This window comes from Ursus americanus, chromosome 9 (genome assembly GCF_024610735.1).
Source record: "Ursus americanus isolate L20-20 chromosome 9, mUrsAme1.1.p, whole genome shotgun sequence".
In the NCBI taxonomy this organism is placed as follows: domain Eukaryota; kingdom Metazoa; phylum Chordata; class Mammalia; order Carnivora; family Ursidae; genus Ursus; species Ursus americanus.
The window spans coordinates 2,739,545-2,760,416 of record NC_142135.1 but is presented as its reverse complement, the minus strand read 5'-3'; the positions used below and the strand labels follow the sequence as shown (position 1 = coordinate 2,760,416).

General features: G+C 54.4%; 1 protein-coding gene and 1 long non-coding RNA gene across 2 annotated transcripts in view; one reads left to right on the top strand and one right to left on the bottom strand.

The window, feature by feature from the left end:
* The window catches only part of SLC45A4 (solute carrier family 45 member 4), a 74,569-nt gene extending 56,905 nt beyond the window's left edge, over positions 1–17,664 (bottom strand). Inside the window, exon 1 of the mRNA XM_045778118.2 lies at positions 17,521–17,664. The gene's annotated coding sequence lies outside the window, so the exon portion shown is untranslated. The remainder of the gene's footprint in view (positions 1–17,520) is intronic.
* Positions 16,734–19,850, top strand: LOC123779699 (uncharacterized). The gene is made up of 3 exons (XR_006776269.2): positions 16,734–16,913; positions 18,821–18,985; positions 19,555–19,850. It is a non-coding gene; the product is annotated as an uncharacterized LOC123779699 (long non-coding RNA).
* The last annotated feature ends 1,022 nt before the right edge of the window (positions 19,851–20,872 follow it).

The window sequence follows — 20,872 nt, the reverse complement described above, 5'->3', positions numbered from 1 at the left end:
ACTGGGGAGCCCCAATCAGATCCCCCCACTCTGGGGCGAGAGCGGCCTCAGCGGGGCATGAGGGACACAGGCCCAGCACCGGCCCTAAGGGAGCCCTGGCACCAGGCCCCCAACATCTCTGCCTGTGGCCCCACCTAGCTCCCAAGGAGGTGGGGGTCTGAGCTCACGATCCCTCTAGAAACAAGGGACGTAGGGCCAGAGGAGGAGGAATGGCGGAGGTTCATGGCCTGTCAGCCGGCCCTTACGGAGGCCCTCCGTCTGCGGCCCAGGAAGCACACAGGCTGGAGGCACCCCGCGAGTGCGCGTGTGAGCCCCGGACCAAGGCAGAGCAAGGGAAGCATGTGGCAAGCCTGCAAACACATCTTTCCTGAATCTGTACAAGTGCCTCTTACGTACATTCTCTACTTAAAGCGGCTTCAATCTTTTCCAGAATAAGGAGATAGTATAAGCAGAGTAACAGTTACAGTTCAAAAGCAAGTGTTTCCCGGGGCGCCTGGGTGGCTCAGTCGTTAAGCATCTGCCTTTGGCTCAGGGCGTGATCCCGGCATTCTGGGATCAAGCCCCACATCAGGCTCCACCACTGGGAGCCTGCTTCTTCCTCTCCCACTCCCCCTGCTTGTGTTCCCTCTCTCGCTGTCTCTCTGTCAAATAAATAAATAAAATCTTTTAAAAAAAAGCAAGTGTTTCCCCATCAAAGCGCATTTAAAACAGTAGATGGCATTAATCTGCCTCTGAGCTGGGTTCCTGCTCCCGCCGTCCTCACAAGCCTGACCACAGGAGCACGACCCTTCTCCCGCTCGCCACGGGACTCTCCTCTGCTTGTCCACTGACTGGTGGCCCTCCCCTCACCACCACTGCATCCTAGCTTGTCCACACCTTCCCCAAGTAAATTGAAGGCTACGGGGAACAGAGAAGGAACTGCTCTTTACAAACCACTCACACCCGCAGCGAAGCCAGCCAAATTCAAGCAAGAGTCTGAGGTCAAGGGAGGGACGGAGAGGGGGGTGCTCACCGTCTGCCACAGGGCTCCGCCCTTAGCTAGTATTTTATCACCGGACCCTACGGGTATCAGGCCCGGCAGCAGAGCAGGACCCCCAGGCCACTGCAGGACCCTGAGAAAGCCGCTTACCTCCCCAGGCCACGGGGAGGTAGGAACCAAGCACCTGTCCCTTCTCTTGCATTTCCACAAGCTTTGATCCTACAATTTAAAACCACACACCAAGGGCAATATCATCACAGGAGAAAGGCCTGCAGGGCCGGCAGGAAGCCTATAATAGACGCGCTATAAACTCCACACACCTCACTCTGTCTTCAAGACTAATTTTAACAGGGAGAAGACATAACCGCAGCGAACAAACCTTTCCTTGCGGATATAATTTACAGCACCATGACTCAGCTGCCCTGACTGCCTGGCAGGTGAGGTCACCTGGATGCACGCTGCTGTTTTCACAAGGCAACAACCCACACCGACTCATGGGGTAGGGAGAGCGGGCTGCTGCCGTCCCCAGCCTCCCTCCTCCAAGGTCCTTCGAAGGCCCCTCATGAACACTTCATGGCACATATGGATTTCCAAATTCCTTCCAGGGAATGCCCCTGGCCAGCTAGGGCGCTGGCCTTCTGGTCTAGCTGGCTGAGCAGCCAGTTAAGGACAGTTAACTACAAATATGAAAGTTACTGATGGATTTGTTTAAAGAGCCTGTCCTTTTAAGTACCTGCTAAGTCTATTAACAACAACAACAACAAAAAAAAGAGGTCCACTGTGCCCCCTTTGCCCCACCACCCTCCTCAAGGGCTCCCGCAGGCTCACCAGTACCACCACTCTGCCGGAGCTCAGGTGGCACGCCCAGCATCTCCAGCACCAATGGTACCAGCAGCCAGACGCCCTCAGGCCTCCCAGGGCACAGGCACCAAGGCCCCTGACTCCCAGGGTTCTCTCCCTGTCTTCTGCCCACACACGGCTCACACCTAGGCTACTCCAAGCCTAGGCTACGTCAGCAGCTCCTTTCTGACCGCCACCCCACCCCCTACCCCACACATCCACCTCTCCTACCAGTTCCTGACTTCCTCTCCCAGGCAAGTCCCTAACCCCAAGCTAGCGCCCCCCACAGCACCAGGGGCCCAGCCTGCACACAGGAGGGTCCGACCACGCAGACACCGCGTCCATGAGAACCTCGGGCTCCCGCACAGCTTCGTTCTGATGGCCCCCTTCTGATCCCACTGCACCTGCCAGGACAGGCAGCCGCATGTGCCCCCAGGCCTCCCTCCCCCAGCCCAACTTGGCCCTGCCCCTCCAACATAGGAGTGGACTGCCCCCAGAAAAGAAAGGCAAATTCCAGTTTCCCCCACCCCCTTTCTCTTGGGAACTGCAAAGTCTCCCCAAAGACACGCATCTTCAATTGCTTCATGTGGGGACATAACTAGCTGCAACTCTGAACGTCCTTCCTATGAGCCAATTCCGATTCTAGATGCCACACGCGCACACATACACACACTGAGCCCTCACACACTCCAACGCAGGGAATCCTATCATTAGCCCCAATTTGCAGGTGAGGAAACGGCAGCACCAAGTCTAGCACACAGAAGATGCGGGATTAGAAGCGTGGGGAGAACCACGGCCACCGTGGTTCAGCGGCTCGGCCTCGGCACTTCCTCCCAGCGCCAGGTCATCGCTGGGCTGGGAAAAGCAGAGAGGATCAGAGGAGACGCAAGAGCTTCATTCCATGCCTGAGTTCTGGAGGGAACCCTCCCTGTGAGGCAGGCAGCCGGACACAGGCACCCAGAACTGCCTGGCCACGCAAGACATCGGAGTCCATCACCCGGAGAAGCTGGCGCTGGTGGGCCGACCCAAGGAAAGGAGCGCGCGCGCCCACACGGGAACACGCGCACAGGGGCGCGCACAGGCACACCCGTTCTGGGAGACATGGTCTGGAAAGGAGCAGAGCAGCCGCCACTGGGAGGTGTGGCTCTAGGGCTGTACTTGTTTCTTTAACTGAAGAAATTCAAAACCGGCCTGATCAAAAACCTCAGTTTAAAACAGGCCTTTACTGGGGTGCCTGGCTGGGTCAGTTGGTTAAGTGTCGGATGCACAATTTCGGCTAAGGTCATGATCTCAGCTAAGGTCATGATCTCCTCAGGTCATGATCTCAGGGTCGTAAGGTCAGGCTCTGTGCTCAGCGTGGGGTCTGCTTAGGATTCTCTCTCTCCCTCTGCCCCTCCCTCCACCTCGCAAGCACGTTCCCTGAGAAAAAATAAATAAAAATAAAACGGTCCTTTACTGGAGCTGGAGCGCCTGACTGGCTCAGTCGGTAGAGCATGCGACTCTTGATCTCGGGTTGTGAGTTTAAGCCCCAAGTTGGGTGCAGAAATCACTTTTTAAAAAGTAAATACATAAAAAACAAAATCCTTTACTTCAGCTTCCATATATAATACATGACCATTAGAGTAACGTGTGGAGTCACACACACGATATTTGACTCATGGCTTCCCATTAGGACAGGATTCTAATCTTTAGGGCTGCAGATGGGGTTAGCAGATTGCTGAGTATTATCAGTTACTGTTCATACTAACGCCGCATTCTCTGCGTTTGACTGAAGAGTAGGAAGAGGTGATTTTACAAATGGGTACGACTCTGGGCTCTTCCCAGCTCAGAAGAGCTGGCCTATCCTGCCAAGCAGCTGGCTGCCGCCGTGGGGAGAGACACCCTGGAAAAGAGCGTGCATCCTGCCTCGAGGGGAGCAAAGTGGCCATGTGTCAGAGTCCTGCAGGGGCCCAGTGGCTGTGGCCTCTGCAGAGAAAACCCCAGGCCTGGGTCCTCCAGCCTGGCAGGGAAACACGGCACACCAGGCCCCTTGCTGACCCCACAACTACCAGGAGCCAGCCAAGCACCTTCTCTGCCTAGCAGGCCCAGGACATAAGAAAGGGTCCAGAGAATTCCTGGTGGTGCAGCTTCAGACTGGACCATGGTCCTCCTGTGAACCACACTGTCCCGTCACGTCAATGAAAATGAGCTAGTGGTGGGGTGCCTGGGTGGCTCGGTCGGTGAAGAATCTGCCTTTCGCTCAGGTCATGATCTTGGGGTCCTGGGATTGAGCCTTGCATGGGACTCCCCACTCAGCAGGGAGTCGGCTTCTCCCCCTCTCCCTGCCCCTCCCCCCACTCATTCTCGCTCTCTAACAAATAAAATCTTAAAAAAAAAAAAAAAAGAAAGAAAGAAAATGAGCTAGTGGAGAACTTGAACCCAGGTAGCCGGATGTCCTCCCCACCAAGAATTTTAAATAAGTAAAATATACATTATGATGTGACCTTATACTATATAATACAACATTACAATATATCATATGCGACACGCCCTATAACTGTGTCTATTATAGACAATACATATTATATAGCCAAATAAAGAACAGATAATACAATTTACTCTAATACACACACAGAATACATGCTACATTATAATGCAATATCACACCACGTGCAATGAACGTGGATTTTTACGTCCAGGGCACTCTCTAGGCCACAGTACCCATCCGGCCACAGGATGAACAGATGCCAATGCAGAGGTCTGACCTGGTGGCTCCTCTTCCAGGTCACACGAGCCGCTACACGCCTGATCCTTCCACCTTGGCCTGGCTTGGGGTCAGGAATTCCACAAAGCCACTCCCAAGTTTTATCTCAATGTGACATTGCTTAATTCTTCAGACAACCTTGACTTGACCCTCTCACTGCTAATTTTAGCTACCCTACATTTCCCCACAAAGTAAACTGGAGCATCCCAACGTCACCATCACAACAGTTTCCAACAGGCACTCAGATGGCAGACTGCCATGCGGGTCCTTAGTCGCACTGTGCCCGAGACCAGGCTCTAAGTCCACGGCTGTTGCTGCTCGTCTTGGGCACAGCAAGGAGACACAACAATCACCCTTGGGGTTTACCTCCAGCACACTCCTCGGGCAGAGAGACCAGCCCAAGGCCAGCACCAGCCCCAGCTGCTCGCCTGCTTCCGGAACTACCAAACACAGTCTCGGGCGGACCGCTGGCCAAGCACCCTCCCCCTGGGCTTCCAGACAGACCAGGCAGCCCATGCTGCAGGGTACAGGCGTTCCTTAGCTGAGGCCCAGAAAGGGGTGCTGAGAAGGATCACCCCTGGACAGGTGTTAGGAGATCTCTAAAGTATACACAAAATGGTGTCTCTTCGCATTTTTGTGGGAACGGTCCCTACTTTCACCAGATTTTCAAAGGAATCCATGACCCAAAAAAGGTTAAGCACTACCCCAGTTCTAAGTGGGGGAAGAGGGAAGTATCCATGGTCACACAGCTGGCTAAAGGTATTTCTGCTGTGACAGAGTTACTGCATCAGCTTTTCATAATTTTTAAAGTCGGCCCTCCCTTTTATAGTTTCCTTTAGAATTCAGTTGAACAATTTAGGTTCATACAGCAGGAAAAAAAGGGCAGACAGAAACAAAACTAGAAAGATGATTTCTAAATTCAGGAAAAACTCTAAGGGCCAGCCCAGACTATTCCAGAGCTGAGAATTTTCTAGAGCTCATCAAACATTTGGTGACATCAGAAAGATCAAACCACAATTTCTAGAACTGATCCTAAAGGAATGGACAAAAGTATGAACCACTACAAGTAAAACGGCTGTCATTCTCTCCAATAGTCAGGCCGTGGTGTCTGGAATCGAGTCCTGGATAAATGTTATTTACTTGGCTCGCCGGGGTGATAATGAGCTTGTTTTGAACCTCCTGTATATGGTGTTAGCTCATTCATTTTGAAAAGTAACCCAGGACAGACTGAGCTGGGGAAAGACTGAGCAAGGAAAACCAGGTCAGCAAAACACTGCTCTCACGTTTCATAACCAAAACATGAGCCAGGCTCCAGATAAAACCTTAATCTGATCTGCATGTTGCATTTAGACAAGGGGTCCGGGCATCGCCTCTCTCCCTCCGATCCAGAGCGCAGCTGTGCTCCTTCCGCTGCGTCTGGCTCTAGAGCTAGCTGTCACTGTCGCCAGACACTGGGCCGTGGGATCACAGTTCACAGACTCCCCATCTAACCGAGGCCCCCTCCCTCATCCACCCACTCACCGCGCCCCCACCGTGCACACACCGAGAGGTCCAGACTGCCCTCCAGTTGCTTTCAGGCCACCTGGCAGACAACGGGAAACCAGCCAACCCCAGGAAAAGAGAAAGTGGCCCACGCAGCACGGTCACAGCTACATCCTGGACCCACAAAGCCCACTCGGCCTGCGTTCTCAGCTGCACTGGCCGACTTAGGTCCTTCCTTCTGCCGCCTCACCAAGACCCCAAATTACCATAGACCCATAGGCATCAGCTCCCACCAAGCAGGGAACCACGCCAGGCGGCCAGAAAGTCACACATCCACACACATTCCACCCCAGCAACCAAGCCGGGGCACAGAGGCGCATGCAGTGAAAGCCGGGCCCTAGCCTCCCAAGCCCTGGCCTCCCGGTCTCTCGCCCAGACCAGTCATAACCGCCGGTTGACCAGGCCCCTCCACAGAAAGCCACCCCCCTCTCCTGCATCCCCCCTCTCTCCATGCCCCTGCGCCCAGGGTAGGGTGAAGCCTTCCTTGCTGGTGTTCCTTAACCCTGCCCACCCCTCTGTATGGCCCTAACGCTCATCACTCTACCTGCGATGCCCATCTGCTTCCTGCAAACAGGACACGACAGACACAGTGGCCAATGTCCCTCCATGACATGGACACACACGTACGCACAGTCTTCTGTCCCACGGGGGTAGAAGCTGGCAGTAGTAACCCCAACACCTCTGCGTAGTCATGAAGCAGTCGTTCGCAGTGAGTTATCAAATCAAGATGAGAGCCACGGACCTTGAAAGGAATTCTCAGAGGCAAGACAGGATGTGTAAACAGATTCCAGACACTCCAGACCAGAGGCCTGTATGCCCTAAGGACCCCAACTACATATGAATCACCAGAAATGGGTAGGAGACGCCCATATGTGCACTTCCTCCGGGACAGTGCGAAGAAAATGGAACTCAAAGGCAACCCCACATTAAATGGAAACGTGGGCCCTGTCTGGTGCAAATTAGCATCGCGCTGCAAAGACGACGACCTAGTTACCGCGCCCCCGCAGAGTGCTGGGGTAACTCGGCCAGGGAGTGCGGACCTGCTATGGAAGGCATGTGGGTGCTCCCAGGGCTTTCGGACACTCCCAAGCTCCCCGGGTCCTCCAACGGCCTGTGGTGCAGACCCAGGACCCTCTTGCCAGTTTCTGGGTGGGGGCCCTGGGGCTCACAGGTGAAGGAGCGATTCACAAGTCAGAGTGCTGAAGGGAGGCGGGCCTCTGGGTCCAGTCTCTGTGGCACCTGTCCACCTTCCTGCCCCCCAACCTGCAAACCAGCTGGGAGGTATGGACCAAGGGCGCACAACCAGAATTCCTAGGGTCACGGCTTTCCAGGTTATGTGACCAGCAGCCAGTCCTTTGATCCCATCAATAAAGACAAGATCTCATTTTTAAAACGGAGATAACATTTTAAACTTAAAACAGCTCCGTGGTGAGTTATCAGAAGCTGTGTGTGTCAACGACCTGACACTCGGCAGACGGAAGGTCTAAGGGAACACTTTCTTGAAGCCCTCCCACCTGTTATCTTGCAGTGGAATCCAGAAGCAGCTGGTCTGGAGCACCCATCTTCCCTGGTAGCCCCTGTGGGTGTTCAAAGGTGGGGGCTGTACAGGCTTCAACCAGCTGCGACACCCCCGCAGGCCGTCCCTGGTGAGTCGCCGCGGACACCGCCCCGCGAGGCTGGGAAAGCAGCCGGGCAGGCAGGGAGAGCCAGTCCTCCTGCAAGCACGCGCACCTTGATGTACTTAGCGCCTTGTCCCAGGGACCAAGCCACAAGCCGGCAGGACACTCAGGTGGATGCCATTCACAGCGCAGGGCCCAGGCATTGAGCCCCGAGGCGTCTCCCAAGTTGAAAGGCCCTGAGAGAAGTCCAAGACTGCACAGCAGCCAGCAGGGCATCTGGGAGCCTTCGCAGTCCGGCCCTGGCGCTCTGGCTCCAGCACAGAGCCCTCGCTCCCTCCCTGTAGTGCAGGCCATGAGCCCCCGTCAAGGCCACCATCCAAGCTCCACAGTGTCTTTTCCTTGGCTCACAACAAGCGGTAACCCAAGTGCGGTTGTCACTCATTAAAACAGATACAGCTGAAAGCGTGCCCCACTTCTACTGTCCAAAGCAGCAACCATATCCTCAGGCCCCAGGGTCAGGCTCTGTTTCTCCGTAAGCCAGTTAAATGGGCCTCCACTTCCAAGAAGCCTTCCCTGAGGAGCCCCGCCTGAGAGTGCTACGAATTATGTTTTGTGCTGGATGAGCACTGAGCACCGTATCATCATCACTCCTGTCTATGCGTCATTCTTCAGTGGGGCCTCCCTGCTTAGGCTCAAACTGCTTATGCATCTCCTAGCAGAGCATTCAGTCAGAAGAGAGACTCCCAGGCAGGGTCCGTAAGATCTCTGGGAATCAATTTTCTCACCTATAACATGGGGATACCACTGCTTCCACGCAGAGTGGTCAGAAAATCCCAGAAGCTAACTCTGAGTCTAGGTGGCAATTCACACAGAGCCTGGCCCACGGCCGCAATGGCAGACGCCTGGCCAAGACAAAGATGCCCGTGGGATGGCCGTGGGGCTGCGAGGACTCCATCGGCATGCAGGGAGGACAGAGGAGGCCCACCACCGCAGGACTCAGAGCACAGTGCCAGCACAGTGCCTCTGGGGTCTCGCGGTGACTCAGCTGAACAGCACTAATCACCAGAGTCCCAAGTTTAGCACACTCTATCGGAAACATGCTCCGCTCAGCGATGGCCTCAGTAAGTTCAGATTCTTCTTCACATTCTTCCCCATACAATCCATTTGGTGTTTTACAAAGTTTGAACGTCGCAGCTATCCCCTGCACTTATTGAAACCAAGTGCAGGGGCGCCTGGGGCGGGGGGGCTCAGTCAGTGAAGCATCTGCTTTCAGCTCAGGCCATGATCCCAGGGTCCTGGGATAGAGTCCCGCGTCAGGCTCCTTGCTCAGCGGGGAGCCTTCTTCTCCCTCCACCTGCCACTCCCCCTGCTTGCACACTCTCTCTTCTCTCTCTCTCTCTCTCTCTCTCTTTACCTCTCGCTGTGTCAAGTAAATAAATAAAATCTTGAAAAAAATTTTAAAAATAAAAATAAGTAAATAAATAAAACCAAGTGCCCCCTGGACTCCTACCGCAAGGGAATGGGATGCCGCAGTGCAGCGAGGCCCGGCCTCCAGCCTCAGAGCCAGCCATGTGGCCAGGGAGCAGACGGTGCTGTGGGGAGGCAGGCCTGGGATCCCAATCCACATCCGACGGGCTCCAAGCCGAGACAGAACTCTGTGGGCAAGAGTAAATCACCAGAAGGACAAGGTTCTGAGAGGATCACGAGGAAATCCATATTAAAATTGTAAGCTCGTTTCCAAAACCATATCAGAAGCAGGCAGAAACCACGGCCTACATTTACTTGGCTCCCACTCTCGCACAGACCCACAAGATTTCATCAAAAACCTACTTGAACTTCACAGCCGCAAACGGACACCGTCCACAGGACTGACGGACTCCTATCGGCACACACACGGCCTCACTTCTGCAGAGGTCGCTCCAACGGTCAGGAATTAGCCGAGGACTGATAGCTGGCGCCCAGAGAAGCTTCCGTTCACCTGCGCCTTCTGGGCTGGTGCACGGAGCACTGTCTGCTCTTGCTTCAGCGGCCAGCGCGCTCGAAAACACGGTCCCCGCTTTATTTTGCATCTGATTAGTGTCAAACACCATCTCATCTTGTGAAAAGCTACTGATGTTTTATACACACTGCAGTGAATACACACTGTGTATCACACAAAAACGTGATACCCCACGCTGCCAAAACATATACTCTTGACACCCCTGTAAACCCAGCTTTTCATATGGGGGAGGCGTGCCTCCTCGGGGGCTCAGTGCTACACAGGAGACCTACAGGCCCAGTACCCCATGTGTGGGCCCCAGGGTTCACCCCCAGGCTCAGCCACTTACTGTGTGGCTTTGGACAAGTGACTTCACCTCTCTGTGCCTCCTTTTCCGCTCTGTAAAATGCAGGTAATAACAGACCGCCCTCACTGGGTTCTGCAGAGAGAATGAGGTGAGTGTTCTGCACAGGACTTGGACTCCTAGATTATTTCTCAGGGCCTGCTAAGTGCCAGGAACAAATACTCATTATGCTTCCCAGATTATAACACAGAAATTGAAGCTCAGAGCAGTGGGTTGCTTCTGGGCCAAGGTCACAAAGCCAGGGATGGCCCAGCCAGGGATGTAAATGGTCCCTGCACCCCAAACAACGCCAGGATCTAGGACACTTCTGCTGCAGAATAAAAGGCCCAGGGCCCCTCCCTATCTTAAGAATTAAAAACACTTTAGACATCTGAATAATTCCAGTACGAGCCAGACACGTTTGAAAGAGCCCTGAGCTTTCCTTAGCTTCCCTGTTCCACTAGGCTCACCGGGCCCACGCTGGTAAAGCAAAGAGCAAGCCGGCTTCAACTCTATAATCCATCCGGAGCACGGAATCAGAGCCCCTGCACATGGCCGTGCTAAAGGACAGAGAGGCCGCCTCGGCAGGCCGGGAGCTCTGGCTCCATCCAGCAGAGGGTGGTGGTGTGCAGGGCCTGATGGGGAAGATTCTGTCCTCCAAGCTTCTCCACTGCAGTTTTACATAAGCAACGTGAAGTACCACTAACAGTTCCCCTGTTATCCCAGCCCCGAGCCGCATGACTGGCTGGCAGTAGACTGGCATGGGAGTCAGGCCCCAGGGGATGGCACGGTTTCTAGAACTGAATTCCCCTGTGTGGGGTCACCTGGGTGCCCCAATGCACCTTCAGCAGCCCAAGCCTTTGTTTTACGAGCTCGGAACGTTGAGCTCGGAACCTTGATTTCCGTGTCAATGCCCAAAATGCTAAGGAAGTGCACACAAGAGTTTGTGCTTAAGAGATCAATGGTGGGGGGGGGGGTGGTGCCTGGGTGGCTCAGTCCGTGAAGTGACTGCCTCCAGCTCGGGTCATGATCCCAGGGTCCTGGGATCAAGCCTCACATTGGGCTTTCCGCTCAGTGGGGAGCCTGCTTCTCCCTCTCCGGAGCTCTGTGATCTCTCTCGCTTTCACTCTCGCTCAAATAAATAAAATCTTTAAAAAAATTTTTTTAATTAAAAAAAAAGAGATCAATGGAGGGTCCACATGAGGGCTGTCCCACCCCGCTCCCCATCAGGATGGGTCAGGGCTAAGCAGCCTTGCCCAGCACTATTCCACACTGCTTAGAGAAACCACAGGTCTCCTAGAACATGATCTTAGAACTAGCTCCTATCTTCACTTAACCCTAGGAACAAAGGCACCACCTCACAATCTGAGGACCCGACTTGTTCCCAAATATTTACAAATCGACATTCATGGTGAAGCATTCTTAAGTGGATTCTTAACAGCCAGCCCTGAGGACAGAAGACAGATAAAACTTCAAGCTGACACACATTACCAAAATCTCAGGAGCTGGGCAAGCGGCTTGCTTTCTTCCCCCACAAAGCTGGACGAAGCCAGAGACCCCTTGTTACTTGGAGCCTCCCTGTACGTCATAAAACCATCTGTCATAAAACCATCCCATAATACAAAGTTCTACAGTTCTCAATCCAAGGCGCTTTCTGTTTCTGGGCTAACAACACGACCGCTCATGCTTTGAGAGTATCTCCAGCTTGCCTGAGAGAGCACCAGCCCAGGACTTCCCAACAGTCTGAGGGAGTTCCCGGGTATGTCCGGGCTTCTCAGGGAGAGGCCCCACCTCTGCAAACCCCAAGCAGTCAGGCTCCTCTGCAACCCCTGGGGCCTCTCACCCACCCCAAGAGCCCTCACCACAGAGGGAAGCCAACAACATACCCTTCTCCTCCTGCCAGAACACACTGTGTTGCTCTGAGAAGCTTCCAGAAAGGAGACCAGCACAGCAGGCTCACTGGATTCCTGCATGACAAAAGCCTCTTTGGAATCCAACACCCAGCGAAGCAGTCTTGTCTGCTTTTAACACATCTTTCTGGAAAATTAAAATGTAACTCAAGGCACCATCCTATAGGCTTAAATTTTAACCCAACCAAATAGAAATCCATTGCCCCTTGACTAAAACATACATGTTTACAAGATCTATTGTCTTCTGCCCTTTAACACGTAAATCTAGCAAACGTGCAAGTACATGCTAAAGGACACATGGGTCAGCACTTAATGTTACCATTTAACGAAGTGGCAAATGCTCTTTACCCCTCCACCCGCTGAGCACAGTAACACAACAGGGCAGAAGCACTTGCGGGGTCTCAGGTGGGATGCCTGAGAGACTGAATTTACGTATCTCCGTGTCCCAGACACGACCGCCTGAGCTCTGGCCAGTGCGGGAAGCCCCAGCCTTCACTCTCCCTTCCTGCCCCACCAGCAGGAGGCACTCCTTTCAGGGAATGTTCCAGCAGCAAGGGTGTGTCCGAGGCACCAGGGGCAGATCTGTAATTCCTGTAATTGGACCACCTCTCAGCTCTTCCAGACCTGCCTTTCCAATGTATTTTTACATTGCGCACTTAGTAATTATGAAGATCGACGACGCACTTACGCTTCTGTGATCAATTTTGTATTGGTAATTACAATGACAAAAAATGCTTCTGGATGGGGTAACACAGCCTTACGATCACAGGAATGCTTTGAACTCCAATTTATATACACTTGTGTCACGAGTGTGAAGGATGATCAATGAAAGACTCTGATGCATAAAAGCGTGTGACATTAGAATAAAACTCCACGAGGGAAAAATGGAGCAAACATCCAAGTTCAAGAAGAAGAAAGATGCACGTGTTACCACCATTAACAGTCTGCTCGGTTTCTAAAGGGTGGTCCTGGTTATCCAATCAGTAGCACACTTAGTACTGGATCCTTTCAAGAGCAGTCTAACTGTGAATTTCAATGTCCACATACACACTACACTAGAAATTACATCTAATTCTCAGCTATTTAAAATTAGCAATAAGCTCGATGTCCACTTAGAAATGCACCCGTAGTATTCAAAGTTATTTTACAGAACATGAGCAAAAACGTCTGAACATCTCAGCTGGAAGGCAATAAAACCCTAGAAGACCCATAATCTAACCAGTCGCCTTAAGACGGCAAAACCCCCCCCTCAAAATAATTGGTGGGAAAATATTTCCTTCCCATTTCAAACCAAAAAAATCATACTTTGGATAAATAGATTGTCCTACAATGATGACTACACTGCTGGCAATGAGAAGCGTATGTGTTGTCTCCTGGCCTTGCAATGTCCAACTGATGGCTCCATGTGGCCAGATAAGATTTGTATGTGAAGTACAGTGACCGCTCCTGGAGCGCGCCACCACGCTGTCCTCCCTTCCCTCTGTCAGCTGTTTCAAGGGTCTGCTATTTTGCACTCTACACTTTCCTGTCTTTACAATGTCTTTACAACTGGCATTTAGTTGCCAATTGGGATTCAGAGGCAGAACCCCAAGAGAGACCCTGAGGCAAACCCCTAAAAAAACGTGGGGAGAAGGAGCCACACCACCTAATCCCAGGTCATTTCTGAATGCAGCAAAAGAAAGCACCCTCGGGCACTGGTTCAGGAATGCAGTTTTCCTCTCCGCCAGCAAAATCCTTCAACAGGTTTGGGAGGATGAAAACACCAACGACCTCGGTCTGAACAATGCTTCCCTCACCTGGGCTCTGGGCCAAGCAGAGGTAGGAGGGCAAGGTAGCCTCGCTCAGTAACTAGAAAAGGCTCTGCAAACCCCTCCAGCTGCTGCGGTGTCCCGAGGCATCCCACCTCAGGATGGCGGGCGCTCCCCTGCCCAGGACAACGTGCACCCTCATCGGGGGTCCCCTACAAAGTCTGCCACTGACCCTGTGCACCCGCCGGCTCACCTAGGGCCCCAAGTTAGTGAAACAACACTCAGAGCCCTCCTCGCCCGACTTGGTGGTTTCATGTCCTTTCCCACAGCCTCCCTCACTCTGCCTGCCCGTGGGCGAAGGTGGGGGACACCACCAGTCCCCCGCAGCAGCGGAGGGGGCCCCGCAGGAGCGCCAAGCTTCAAAGGAACTCTATTCGTGCCATGAAAACAGTAAGTGGATTACGCTGTTGCCCTCGAAGTCTGTGGACGTTTTAATCTTCTTAAAATGTCTCCTCTAAAAGTCACTTGCCAAGGAAGAAGGCTCACAGACGCTGTTAGGCCCCCACTAAGTGTTTCCAATGTTACCGCTACCCCAACGGCAGCGGGTTGGAAATAACTCGCGTGCAGACTGGTGAAGTCGGACTTTTGGCAAGCTTCCTTCTGATTTAGGGCCGGGAAGCTTCCTTTGCACACAGTGAAAAGATCCACAATCCCCCAGTTCGCTCCAAGTGCCTTATTTCACAAAGGCTTAGCATTTGATACCTTTAATTTAAAAAAAAAAAAATACTCGAAGCACATTTTGAAAAGTTTCATGTTTAAAAAGATCCTTGTTCATTGATTTTGGTGGGGTAATTAAGCTAATCTAAACAAGGGGGCCTTGTCTGGGTGCCCGTGGGGGAGGGGCGGTGGGCCTGCCTTCGCCAGTGAGCCCCCTGCAGACACTGGCTGCTCGGGCTCCAGGGTCCTCTCCCACCCCCTCCCCCTCTCTATATGGCTGCTCTTCATCTGGGAGGCTTTTTCCCTCTGGTCAGATTTCCAGTCAGCAAAGCTAAAATGCTCTCATGTTTCCTGCCTTGGAGTGGAAGCAACCCTCCTAATGGTGTTTCACTGAGTGCACCTTCATCCCCAGAACTGGGTTGTGACAGAGAAAGCTGGGGAGCCAGAGGCAACAACTGCGGAGCGGCCTCGTCCCCAGCAACACAGCTTCCAGCGCATTCCGGCTCCGCAAATTACAGCCAGGGCTCTGCCATGGGTGTTCCCGAGGAGGGCACTGACAATTTGGGGTTGTCCACCACCTATGGCGTTAGCCGGCCACCCTCCCTCTGTGCCAGGCCGCGAGGCTGCTAGTCCTGAACCACCCCTAATGGCTCCGCGGGGCTGGGCTTCGGGGGCTCGCGGGACAAGCGAAGAAGGCAGAGAGGGCACAGGGTGCAGACGGGCGATAGGGACCAACAGGCACCACAGTCGGAAAATAACAGCAGAGCCCAGACCCCAGCGCAGCCCTCGGCTCTTCTCCCCACCATCCCTCTGACAACACCGATAAAACCAGTCCAACAGCAAGCAACCTAATCGCTGGCCAAAATACCTTCTTGGACTCCTTTCCTCCATTGGGGATGGGGGAGCTGCCGTTGCCGCAGCCCCTCCTCCCCCGCAGAACTGCAGGGCGGGATCTCCGGGCTCAGAGAGGGCAAGGCCCCCTTCCCAGGCTCCTCCCGCCCCCTCCCAGCTCCCCCCCCCCAATAAGCAAAGTTGGAGAACAGAGAGAGCCCCAGGATGTTAAAAGCTGCAAGCCACCTTGGAGCTCACCCAGTCCAATCTCTGCTCTGCTTCCCCCCAACCCCATGCTACAGGGGCCAAGGCTGCAACGCCCCTCTCCGCAAGGGAAGCAGGCCACCCGCTCACTGGTCCCCCCAGAGGGGGTGGGCAGCCTCCCCTGGGGGGCACCCGGGCCACAAAAACCACCACTAAATACCTAATATACATTTCAAATGCATCCCAAAAGATCCACCTCTTTCCTTTACAGCTGCTGCCCATAAAAACAATTAGCCTGCAAGGGACTGAAATTCCTGATTTCAGACAACCTATTTCCCCACCCTCTCACCCAAGAGCACTTGAGATCTTGATCAAGCCCGGGTCTTTCCACCTGGGGCCTGCAGAGCTCCAAGTCACAAACGCAGCCCCTAGTCAACTTCAGGCAGAGTCTGCAAAATCTCTCCCAAGCCTTAAATAAACTCTCTTTCTTTTAATACTTAATTCAGATCTAGCAAAAGAGCAAGGAAATTATTCATATTTTTTAAAAGAGGTTAGGGATTACTGTTTCTGATACCCAACCATTTATTACACTTCTTAATCAATAAACCAATCCTCCAGCTTGCTTTTTTCTTCCCTCTTTTTTCAAGCATAAAATAATAGAGATGACAGATTCCCCCTGTGCCCTACCTGTCTGTCCATGGCCAGAGAGTGGTGTGAAGCGGTCGTAGTGAAAGAAAGTGCAGGGCACATACACATAACCTTGCCAAGAGCCGACCTGGGTCTCCCCAGCAGAAACAGGCTTCAATTCTGACAATCATTGGACCCCACAACTGCTTTAGTCACTCATCTTCCAAACCCTCCTCCCTTCCCAGGACCTAGGGCCAGGAGATCCCCCAATAACCAGGAGCTCCAATCCAAGGCCCCTTTTGCTGGAGTCAGCTGAGGTATCCAATGGAGCTGGCGCAGTCTGACCCATCAGTGCCCCCACTGGAAAAACAAAATCTCACACTCCACAGGAGATCAAGTCCCCCTTTCCACTCCTCCCTAGCAACCCTTCCCTTCCACCCACCCCCAGCACTTTCTAGAATCATTATAGATAGCTAACCAAGAGGCTGGGCTTTTTCCAAACCACCCACCCCCACCATTTTGATATACCTCCCCTGGAAAAGCCCCCAGCTGGAAACTGCTCCCCAATAACCCAATCAAAATCAACACACCTTGGGGAGGAATGGGTTAAATTCGAGAGCTCCAGGAGGAGGAGCTGCCCGGGAAAGGGAAGCAGTGCTGAGATGCAGAGAAATGTGCAGGGCAAGGGCTCCGGACCTGGATGAACTGGCCCCTCTCCTCCAGGGACAAGACTGGCCACAGGAAATAAAGGTGTCTTCAAAGGGACAGACCAGAGGACAAGCATATAAGACACAAACACAGGCACAGCCCAGGGGGCATCTTGGAGCTGGAGGTGTGGAACACTGGATGGGCGTGCTGAGCGCGCTTGTGTGTGTGTGTGTGTGTGTGTGTGTGTGCGCGCGCGCGCGCGCTTGGGGGTGGGGTGGGGTGAAGGCAGGCAGAGGGGACAGGCAGGGGCTGAACCCTCAGAAGTTGAGGGACAGATGTCAGGCCGAGGAGGCCGGACGGGGTCGCAGCCGAGGGGTCGAGGCTCCAGATTCCCCTCCGGGCAGAGAAACCTGAGGAAACGGGGTGGTGGGATGCTGTGGGGCGCGAAGAGGGTGCCGGATCCGTGGAAAGGTGCACACCGCGGGGAGGGGGCCCGGGATGCTCCAGTAGGCTGCCGGGACGACGGTGACGAGAGGCAGGTGCAGCCCGGGTAGAGAAGTGGGGAGGCCAAGGACGGGGCGGGAGTCCCGGCGGGAGTCGCGCCCGGCCAGGTCATGGGGGGAGTCGGGGGGAGGGTCTCCTCCCCGGGGACGAGATGTCCGGGCAGGCTGGGAGCGGGACCAGGAGCTCGAGGCCGGGCCGCGCGGAGGTGGGGTGGGGAGGCGGGAAGCGGCAGGTGCCGGAGCCCAGGTGGGGGCCCTGGGCGGCGGGCGGGCGAGGCGGCCGCTCACCTGTCTCCTCCGGCCGGGGCCGCGGGGGCGGCGGCGCGGCGGGGCTGCCGGGCCGGGCCGGGCGGAGGCGGCGGGGGCGCGGGGCCCCGGGCGCTGGGGGGCGGCGGCGGCTGCGAGGGCGGCGGCGGGGCCCGGCGGCGGCTGCTCTCGGCCGGCCGGCCGGGCGGTCAGTCTGCGAGCGACGCGGGCGCGGACAGAGCGCTGCGAAGCTGCGGCCGGCGCGCGGGGACAACGCCGCTTTATCGGGTCGGAAACAGCCGCCGCGCGCCGCTTCCGCTGACGCAGCGCCGGCCTGCGCTCATGACTATGCAGCAGCCGCCGCGGGAGGCCGGGGCGGGGGCTGGTTTCGCGCGCGCCCATTGGCCTCAGTTCGCCCCGCCCACCTCCCCGCCCCGCCCCGTCGCCCCAGGCCCCGCCCCGATCCGGCCCCGCCCCTCGCTGCGTCCCACCTCTCTCTTCGGGGGAGGGGCGACCCGCGCGCCCCCATCCCCAGCTTCCGCGCGCTGGAGCCCCCGCCCCTCCCCCGCTCGCCCCCTGCCTCCTTCCCTCCGAACACAGAGGGGCCCCCACCAGGCTATCCCCTCCAGGAGCATTCTCCTCCCCTCACCCCTCCCACCCACACCCCCGCCGGCACCTAGCAGGGTGGGCTCCGCCCCCAGGTGCTGCGGAGGGCGGAGGGCGCTTTCTTGGCCTTCTCTCTGGGTCTCCTTCCCCGAACCCCCTACCTGGCGATGGGCCATCCCCCCTCCTCATCCCCCTGCGCTCTGCGCCCCCTCTGGGTAGCTGGGCAGGACCCGTGCCAGCCAGGGACACTGATCCCGTAGCACCCCTCAATCAGAAAAGCTATAGTCCCAAGGACGGGCCTTCCCCCCACGCGGGAGTCCAGGGAAACAAGGTGGGGGGAGGCAGCCTGACAAACAGATGATATAACGGGCTGAGGTCAGACAGCCATGTGCCCTCGCCAGGGTGGACGTGGCTGTGAACGAACCGCTTCACCTCTCAGCGCTGGGTGACCCCATCTGTAACACAGATCATCAGACCCATCTCATGGGGCCACTGAAGGGACTTAGAAATAAAGGGTGTGCCGCACAGCTTCCAGAGCAGTTAGGATGGGAAAATCTGACAATATCAAGTGTTGCCAAGGAAGTGGAGCAACTGGAACTCTCTCGCACTGGTGGCGGGGGTGCAAAGAGATGCAGCCCCTGAAAGTCTCTTTCCAAGTATTTGATTGTATGCAAACCCTATGACTGTGCAGTCCCTTCTAGATGCACACCCTATGTGATCATCTTTCTGTTCACAGCAGCACTGTTCTTAGTAACCAAACGTGGGAAGGGACCCAAATGCCCATGGGCCGTGGAACAGGTGCATGGACAGCACTCTCCTACAGGTGCAGTGCAGTGATAGCATGGCCATGAATAATCTACAACCACACACGACACGGATGACTCTCACCCATGATTTTGAGGTAAGAAAAGCCAGACTTCAAAGCATATAGGGTGTGTATATATATACATATATATAAAAATAAATATATGTAGAAGTCAGGATAGTGGTTAGCATTAGAGGGAGGGGTGCCAGAGCCAGGAGGGGGGAGACAGTGTTTGGGGTGCTGGTAAGATTCCATTTCTTGATCTGGGTGTTGGTTACATGGGTGTGTATGTCCTACTTCAATGAGGGGTTGATAAGAACGTCAGTGGCATGCGCAGAAAGAGCCCAAAGTGGCCCCCAACACATCGTGGGTACCTTATAACTGTCTATGTACCTCCTCTGTTGGGTTTTCGGCTCCTATGGCCAGAGAATGGAGACAGAGGCCATACCAGATATGCTGTGACCTTGGGCACCTTTCTTCATCTTTCAGAGCCTTCATCTGTAAGTGAGACTTCTAATAACACCTACCTCACAAGTTGTCATGGGGATTAAATAACGCTTTTTAAAAACAACTTGATACAGTAAGGAGCACAGAGTAAGGACTTAATAACTTTATTCACTACACATTAATGCTGCAATTCATCAAATCTATTTTCATTCATTCAGCAACCAACTACTGAGCACCTACTATATGCCATGTACTCTGCCAGATGCTGGGACTAGAGCTGGCAGCAAGATCCGCTCTCCCTCCTTAAGGATCCTGTAGCAGAATGGGTAACAAGTATGATAAAGGAATGCTTGCTAACCACTGCAGCCGGGGAGCCCAGCATAGGATCTGCTCATAGTAGGTCCTGCATAAATGTTTCTGAAAAAGCAAATAAATGCATGTATAAAAGTGTATGTGTAAGGTTTCATGTGAGGAAAATTTAAACATCAGATTAAGTTACTTCTACAGTCTGGAGTTCGACACAGAGAATGGACAGAGAGCAAGGTCACCGCGCATGTGTGTGCACAGGTGTATGCCTGTGGGTGCGCACGTGTGCCTGAGGGCTTGGGGCAGAGCCGCTCTGCCTGCTCTCCGTTCCAGCCCAGCCAGCTGGGGCCTCGTCCAGCGGCCACCACCAAGAAGGGTGCTGCAGAAGGCATGTTTGTGTTCCCCTAAAATTCACGTTGAAGCTCTCACCCCCAGCGGGATGACTTTGGGAGGTCGCGCTCTTGGGAGTAATTAGATTATGAGGGTGGAGCCCTACTGGAGGATGAGTGTCCCTACAAGAAGAGACAAGAGAAGCTCCTTTCCTCTCTCTTTGCATGCCAGGGCCGAGGCAGGCCGTATGGGGAGGCGGTCCCCTGAACCCAGCCATGCTGGCACCCTGATCTCGAATTTCCAAGGGTCCAGAACTGTGAGAAGTAAGTATTGGATGTTTGAGCTGCCCAGTCTGTGGTATTCTTGTTATAGCTGCCTGAGCTGATTAAGACAGAGGGTGAGACATGCCTGCCGCTCGTGGCCCCACTGTCCAACTGCCTGGGGGAGCCTGCAAAGCCATACAGCTCCTCCTCACTCCCTCCTTAAATGACAGGGCCCCCAGGCCTGAGGAGGGAGCTTGACATGTGAGAAGCCCTCTTGCCCCAGAGTCAGAAAGACCCGGACTCTGGCCTGGCTCCAGAGCAGGGCATGCCTGGGCACTTACCTGTCACAGGTGTGTGACCTCAGAGCCGCTCCATGCCTGGTTGACAGCTCTGCCGTGACTATCTTTAAATTCTTCAAAATTTCTGGGGTGCCTGGGTGGCTCAGTCAGTTAAGCATCCGACTCTTGGTTTTGGCTCAGGTCGTCATCTGTGGGATGGATACACTCCCCCCATCCCACCCCCCTGGACTGGGCTCCCATTCAGTAGCAAGTCTGCTTCCCCTCTCCTTCTCCTCCCCTGCGCCCCCGCCCCGTTCTCTGAAATAAATATATAAATCTTTTTTAAAAAGTCTTCATAA